The sequence below is a fragment of the Cyprinodon variegatus genome, unplaced genomic scaffold (genome assembly GCF_000732505.1).
Source record: "Cyprinodon variegatus isolate N-32 unplaced genomic scaffold, C_variegatus-1.0 Scaffold26, whole genome shotgun sequence".
NCBI lineage: Eukaryota > Metazoa > Chordata > Actinopteri > Cyprinodontiformes > Cyprinodontidae > Cyprinodon > Cyprinodon variegatus.
The window spans coordinates 2,495,023-2,502,330 of record NW_015150479.1 but is presented as its reverse complement, the minus strand read 5'-3'; the positions used below and the strand labels follow the sequence as shown (position 1 = coordinate 2,502,330).

Below are 7,308 nucleotides of genomic sequence, written 5' to 3'. Positions count from 1 at the left end.
GAAAGCTTGCAAAAGGCATTTTTAAGTTATCCAGGCTCCAGATAGGCAGAACTAAACATTTAATGTAGGGGTGGTTATCAGTTATCTGCATTTTGACTTTGTGAACATTAATATGTTTAGGAGGCTTTGGGCAAAAGAAGTAAAGATTTGTGTGTTCTGTAATTTGCGATTTGTAAATAATGAAACAAAAACTATGACAAAATCTAGAAAAAATTGGTGGTGTGTGTATAAATACTTTATTTTCCAGTTGTCACATTTCCCTGTATTATGCATTTGTATTTTTAAAATGAGTAAGGTCATTTACGTCCTGTCTTAGTCTTAATAATCTTTCCTCCTTTGTGTCTCCCCCAGTTATATTTCCTGCCATGCTTTTGAATGAATGAATGAATGAATGAATGAATGAATATTTATTTGTAAGACCATCTTCCTTTTCTTTCCCGTCTCTAATTTTCTCCCAAATTTTCTGCAGTTCTTGATTAATTATCCACTATGTTTTACTTAAATCTAAAGATCTAAAGTTCTTCCTATATTTGGGTGGTTTGCAAAGCAATGTTACATAAAGCACCGGGGTTGGAAAATAATTAATTACATTTACTCACATTAGTGTACCTAAGTACAATTTTCTGTATTTTGCATTTAAAAGTAGTTTTACAAATAGTAAACTAACTTCTTCTTGGGTAGGTTATAAGTTAAGTATTTCCTTAGTTGCATTTAAAATACATGTTTCTAAATAAAAGTAAAAACTAGGTAAAATGAAAGGAAATGTACAAAAGAAGGAAAAGCCCAGTTATGCTTCATAGCTACTGGGAAAGGATGTGAAGGGCATGGTGCAGCAGAGAAGGATGCTGGGATGGAAGAAATTATCAGCTTTGGAGAACCCTGCAACCGAAAACAGCTGCTAAAAAAAGAACTTTGGAAAATTAAATTTTATCCCATAAACAAAACCACAGTACCTTTCAAAGATTTTTTAATTTTTGATGTAAAGTGCCTCAAGACAACTGGGGCTGTGAATAGGAACTATATAAATAATTTGACAAATTTTACTTTTGTGTTGCATTTGCTTTTATAAACATGCTTCTTTAATTATAAACAGTTTTAAACCAATATCTCCTATTTTTCTTTTTGTAATTAATGGGAGCGTTTCATCTTTTCACAAATAAGTGACCAAGTAGCTTTTACTTTTTAACTTTAAAGTCATAGGGAAAAGTCGTAGGGAAGCGACTTTTCCAAATGTTGCATATCCGAGGGGTGGCCGACTTAACACCAGTGAATAAAGTGAATGTGATTGGTCGTTTATCAAGGGGGCGGGATTGTTGTGGCAGAAGGCTTGCAAGCATGTTTAGTTGGGGCCAGTGTCTCGGAAGCATCCTGCTAACCAGTTAGCAACTTAGTGCTAGTAGGTTCCCAATGGGAAATAACATTGGGACCAAGTAGCACTAAATTGGTGACTTAGAAACAACACTGTCAAGGAACGCTATGGACAGAGGAAACATGCAAGAGGAGGAGAGTTTTGTGTTGCAGGTCATGGATGAGTCTCCTCCGTCATACANTCGTTGCATATATTAGCTGCGACATATGAATCAAGATGCTATGACCGTAAAAATTTGATTGACAGATGATCGTTGATATATGATTGGCCGAATTTAGGTGTACAAGCTGATGTATAACTAACTGGCCTGCATAAGATAACGAAAAAAACCCAAAGATTTTAAGAGGATTAAAAAAAAAAAGAATCTAAATTTGGGACAATATCATCCGATAAAGAGTACATTTCTATACACGTTTTAGCCAGAATGATTTGACATTTAAGTATGATTTCCAACGGCTTTAAACTTTTACTGGGGTAAAACTTCACAATGGTAACTTTCCTTGTTGCTAAGGAAAATTGCATCAAAGTAACTGTAATTTGCCTAAATCATTTTTATTCTACCACGGCAGAACACCAGCTACTGCACAATAGTGACCTGGGGCTGTAACATGTCTATCATAGGGTTGGCGGGGTCAATCAGATTTGAGATGAGATGGCTCCACCCCTGTAGATAAGATTCTGTTACCAGCAGCAATAATTTATCTCTAGAGTAAATCTCGAATCTGAAAGTGCACTTTTTCTCAGAGTGACCAAACCACATTGGCTGGTTTGTATATTTTATATACAGGCATGCTCACCTTGATCTTTCATTTTAAGAATAACTGCTTAAAACAAATTTAAGTCTGATTAGAAGCTTATCCTTATATATTAAACATGCATCAAAACCAATTCCATCACATCCAGGGAAGCAGTTTAGAGGGATTCTTTATGCAGGCTGAAACGGAAAAAAATGAAGGTGAACACAGAGTAAAACAGAACCTCTAAAAAGGATCTGTTTTTGTCTTCATGCCGAAGGAAGTTCATGGAGAGACCAAATTAGAAGTGAGCCAGCACGAGTCAAGAATAGCAGGAGTTTCCTTGTCATTCAGTCACCGCTGTGCCCACTCAAAAAAACAAAGATTATTTTTAGTATAGTTTGCCATCCGTCCTTTTTCGCTCACAAATGGTAAGCTTAGGATTTGTTTTCCATAATTTTTCTTCCATTGTTTCTTGTCTCCGCCTTTCTTCTGTGCTCTTCTCATCTGCTTTGGTTCATCATCCATTCTGTAAAGGGAGACGTAAGACAGAGCAAAGAGGTTAATATAGAGGCTGCAAATCCTTCAGCACATTTACACTCTCATTCACAATATTAGACATTTGCTCTAGATGCTATTTTTGGAAACAGAATGCAAATAACAGTTTTCAGTTTCCATGGATACTAAGTAAATTTGGCAGATCTAATAAAATGTCTTATGTTGAATACTAATACAGAGTTCAATCTCCAAGAATTTTTTAAAGGATGAAAAAAAAAATGCACAAGTTCTTCAGCACCAGTACTGGAATAAAATTATGTATCTCTGCACATCTTACACACTCACTTCAGTTAAATCTGAACCTAAGGGTGAAGACAACTTTTGTCTTTCTGTGAAGGCATGAATAAATGATAACAGAATTGTTTTTTTTCCCTATTTATAATTTAAAGGTATTTTCCATTTGGCTCAGTGATTCTTAAAAATCATTTTTTTTTTTTTGTAGTTATTTTTTATTGAATTCCTGTGTTGTATCTTTAAGTTAAGATGAAGGACATGGCAAAAGTCAGCTTCAACTTCCAATAGTTCAACAGTGTTTAAAGTATTTTCTTTATTATAGTTGCAGTCAGCTGTAAGGAAACGTATTAATAATAGTAATATCTACCAGCACCAGGTTGGTTTGTGTCTTCTTTTTTCTTCATTTTTTTAGTCTGGCAAGTTCCAGAAAAGCTTAATGTGCATCAGAAGAGTTGACAGGCAAAATGCTGCCAACAACAGCTTGAAGCTCTCAGTGGATTAGAAAATTGCTCAGAGAAACAAAAAAACAAAAAAAAAACACATGTGATAGCACACATTGCACATTACATTACAAAGAGCACCATTAGGTAATAGGATCTGCCAAATGTCACTGTATTTAATGAAAACTATCTTTGTCCGCCATTGCCTGCTTTCTCTGTTTCTTCCCCCAGAATTTGACACACATAGTGAAAATGTTTTGCTTCCTCTTTATCTTTACTGGCTTAGTAGTTTCTCTATTCGTAAAGATTAAAATGTTCCATGAAAAGTCAAAGGGACGGGAACTAAAATTCAACTTGTGCCAAAAAAAGACAAATTTTATTCAAATTTACCTGCAAAACAGCTGTGGTGAACACTTCATAGCACCAGAGCAAAGCAAGGAAGGTGGCAATTTCCTTTGTTAGAAGAGTCAAATTTTTCTCATAAAAATTCTGTTTTGCCAATTTTTTCTTTACCCACACAAAGGTTGTTTTTAGACTCCACACCCTCAGTTGGATCATGTCCACAACGAGTCAAACAGCAAAACAGAACTTTTATTGAGTTAGAGAGACTGGGGTGTTCACACACTCACATGTCATGATTCAGGATTCTTCAGATTAATATTTTATTTCAACAGGTTTTTTAAGGAGAAAATAAGAATCAAATTTCGTTTTTAAATAAATGAAGTAAATAATTCACTGGTCCCAAACTGTTTTTATGGCATGTCATTATTATATAATAAATCTGTGGAGATTTGACCAGTGTAATAGTGGAAATCACCTTATCATTGCTATTTTTTTTTTACTAATTTCAATGTAACTTATTTTTTTCTAAAACAGTTTTAAAGAAATAAATTCAGGTTGAAAGACCAATAATATCCACATGTTCAAATGTAGAGGGTAAAAATAAAAGGTCGTTAGAACAATAAAAAAAATTCACCCAAAATACATTTACCAAAAACTGAAGTGCAGTAAAAAAAAAATCTATTTTAAGTTTTTTTTTACTGTTGACTCTGCACAAAATAATACATGCCCACAGTCTTTTATCAGTTATTTTACTAAATCAAGCTGTCACAGTCCATGTTTTCTAGTTTTAGGTTTAATTCTTATTTTGTTGTGTTTTCTGGTTATTTTCAGTTTTCAGGTTTTTATTTGTTGCCCTCTGCTGCCCTCTTGTGTTCTCCTTTTTTCTCTAGCCCCTTTCCTGTTCTGCTCTGTTCACACCTGCTCCCAATCTGCTCATTAGTCCTCTCTTTGTTTCAGTCTCCCATAAATACACTCTTTGTGCAGTTCCTCAGTGCTGGTTCCTCGTCTAACTTCCTTCAACTCCATCTCTCTGAGTCTTCCTCTTCGTGATTGTTTTTCCCCAGATGTCTCCTTGGTTTCTGGTTTGCTTGATTTTTGAATTTTTGGATTCCTGCCTCAGTTGTTTGTTTACCTATCATTAAATCATCAAGAAACTCACCTCTGCCTCCCTGCCTCTGCATTTGGGTCCTCAAACCTCAACCAAATCCTGACACAAGCCTTAATTTCAACGAATATAAATTCCTCTCAGCACACAAACTATTTAATAGATAAATATTTTCAAGAAGATTTTGAACATGAATGGGCAAAATGAGGAACACTATACTAAAAGCAAATCACAAATCATGACTTAGACCTGTTTTCCTCCAGTGTTTCACTTGCTGCAGACAATAGACAACTGTGGGTTTAAATTATATTACATCATTTATTTTATACAGTACCCGTAAAGTCAGAACACTGAAAAACAGGTTATAAACTGTTCAGGATATTTCTTTTTCCCACAAAAAATGACATCCAACCAACATGAGGTTTTTCATTGTGCTACACATACAAAAAAAAACTGTAATTCAGTGTACAAAATAAATAAATAAACACTAGGCTGCATGGTTCCATGCAATCCAATGTCGGCCTCCATTGCATCAAAACCGAAGGTCTCATCTGTGGCCCCTTTCTGCACCAGCTCTGATTGCTGAATGTAAAACTGAAAGGTGTTTGCCCATGTGATAAGTCGAGTTCAAAGTCTGGCAAATTGCTTTTGGTGTTTTGATTGAAAGAGTGTGTCTTTTATAAAAATAAATCTATTAAAAACCTGGATTTTTTTTTAATACTCTTGACGTTTCTGGAACAAAGATCTGTTTTAAAGCCCAACAGTTAAAGATGATTAAAGTATCCTGTCAACTATGCACACATGCTGTAGGTAATAACATGGACTTTAGAGAAGTTACAGATGTCTGCAATTTTAGACCACTCATCTAATGAAATTAATGTGAAGTGATTAATCTGAAGCACTCCAGTTGATTTTTAGATTTTTTTTTTTTAGGTTTTAATTTGTTCTTGAGAATAAATCACAGTGTTTTAACATTTAAGACAAACAGCTAAATTCTAATCATTCTGAAATGAGAAAATGCCATATTGTGTTGAAGTGTCCAAGAAAGGAAACCTACTGATTCTATAAATGTGAAAAAAAATTTAAAATTAAGTACTTGTTCTCTTGTGCCTTGGAAATAAAAGTAAAAATGAAAAATAAATAAACTTACATAAAAATTAAACTTTGTATTCAATTAAACATTGAGCTATATTTGTGATATAGCTTAATGGAAACAAACTATTTATCCATATTAGGGTTGGTTCCAGTGTTAATTTCGTCAACCATGATGATGATGAAAATATTTCGTCAACGCCCCTTTTTTCCGTGACAATGACAAGACGATAACGCACAAAAATAGTTTCCTGAAAATAAAATATGAAGAAAATGAAAAAAGGATTTTTGTCAACTAGACTAAGACTAGACGAAATTTACGATCCATTGACAAATGGACATTAAGAAATGTAATTGTTTGTAATTAATTTGTAATTGTTAATATAAGTGTTTCTTGAGCTTCATAGAAGATTACGCGTTGTTGCACTGTTTGTCCCTACACAGCGCCTATCCCACGGTGCCTCGTGCCACTTAGTAGTAGCACAGGACTAATACTCATAGCTCAACTTCGCAGTCATTGCAGATACCGGTGTGCGGTTTGTTAAACAACGCCTGGATGTATGGAGCCATTTCGTTTACAACGCGAAGGAAAACACCGGAGGAAGGACGCCATCAAAGAGTCTGCAGCTTTAAAATGGCAGGGAAGAACACAACGAATCTGAAGCAACATATGAGATGCCAACATGCTGCCATATGGAAGAAGGTAAGGAACGGGTGGGCCTGTAGTAGTGGGAACGAATGTGTGTGGTCGCGCATTGGCGGATGCATGTGGCTGTGTGTGTGTATGCCTTCCTTTGCCTGCATCTGTCTGTCTCTCTGTCATAGAAGAAAGATGTTCTACTGATACACTGGATATTAATCGTTTAAATTTCTTCCTCCCAACTAGATTCCTGACACAGTGACACCACAGACAAATCAGAGGTTGGGGAAGGAAGGGAAGTCTTTTGCAGAGATGCACCCCCACCATACAAACCTGACGCCAAACAGCAGAAAGCCCTGGAGAACACAATGGCAAAGTGGACTGGGCGTTCTGGCCTGCAAGGACCATTGAGGATGAAGACAAGCTGACAAAAGTTTCAATGTGTACAGTGTGATATATGTTAAAAAGAGAATCAGTGTGTGGAGAAGTTCTATTCTGCAGTGTTATATAAATAAAAAAGAGAAAAAGAGAAGCTGTGTGTGAAGAATTTTTATTCTGTACAGTGTGATATATATATTAAAAAATATCAGTGGAGAAGATAAGAAGCTACTTAGGAAATAGACAGCAGTTTGTTCAAATAGGGGAACATAAATCAGAGCTCTTGGAAATTACATGTGGAGTACCACAGGGTTCAGTGCTGGGCCCCAAATTATTTATCATTTATATAAATGACATCTGTAAAGTTTCAAGGGCACTGTCATTGATTTTATTTGCAGATGACACAAATGTATTTT

General features: G+C 35.3%; 1 protein-coding gene across 1 annotated transcript in view; it reads right to left on the bottom strand.

Annotated features, from left to right (window-relative positions):
• Positions 1 to 2,215: 2,215 nt before the first annotated feature.
• Positions 2,216 to 7,308, bottom strand: part of LOC107098174 (urotensin-2 receptor-like) — an 81,348-nt gene continuing 76,255 nt past the window's right edge. Inside the window, exon 4 of the mRNA XM_015395689.1 lies at positions 2,216 to 2,632. The gene's annotated coding sequence lies outside the window, so the exon portion shown is untranslated. The remainder of the gene's footprint in view (positions 2,633 to 7,308) is intronic.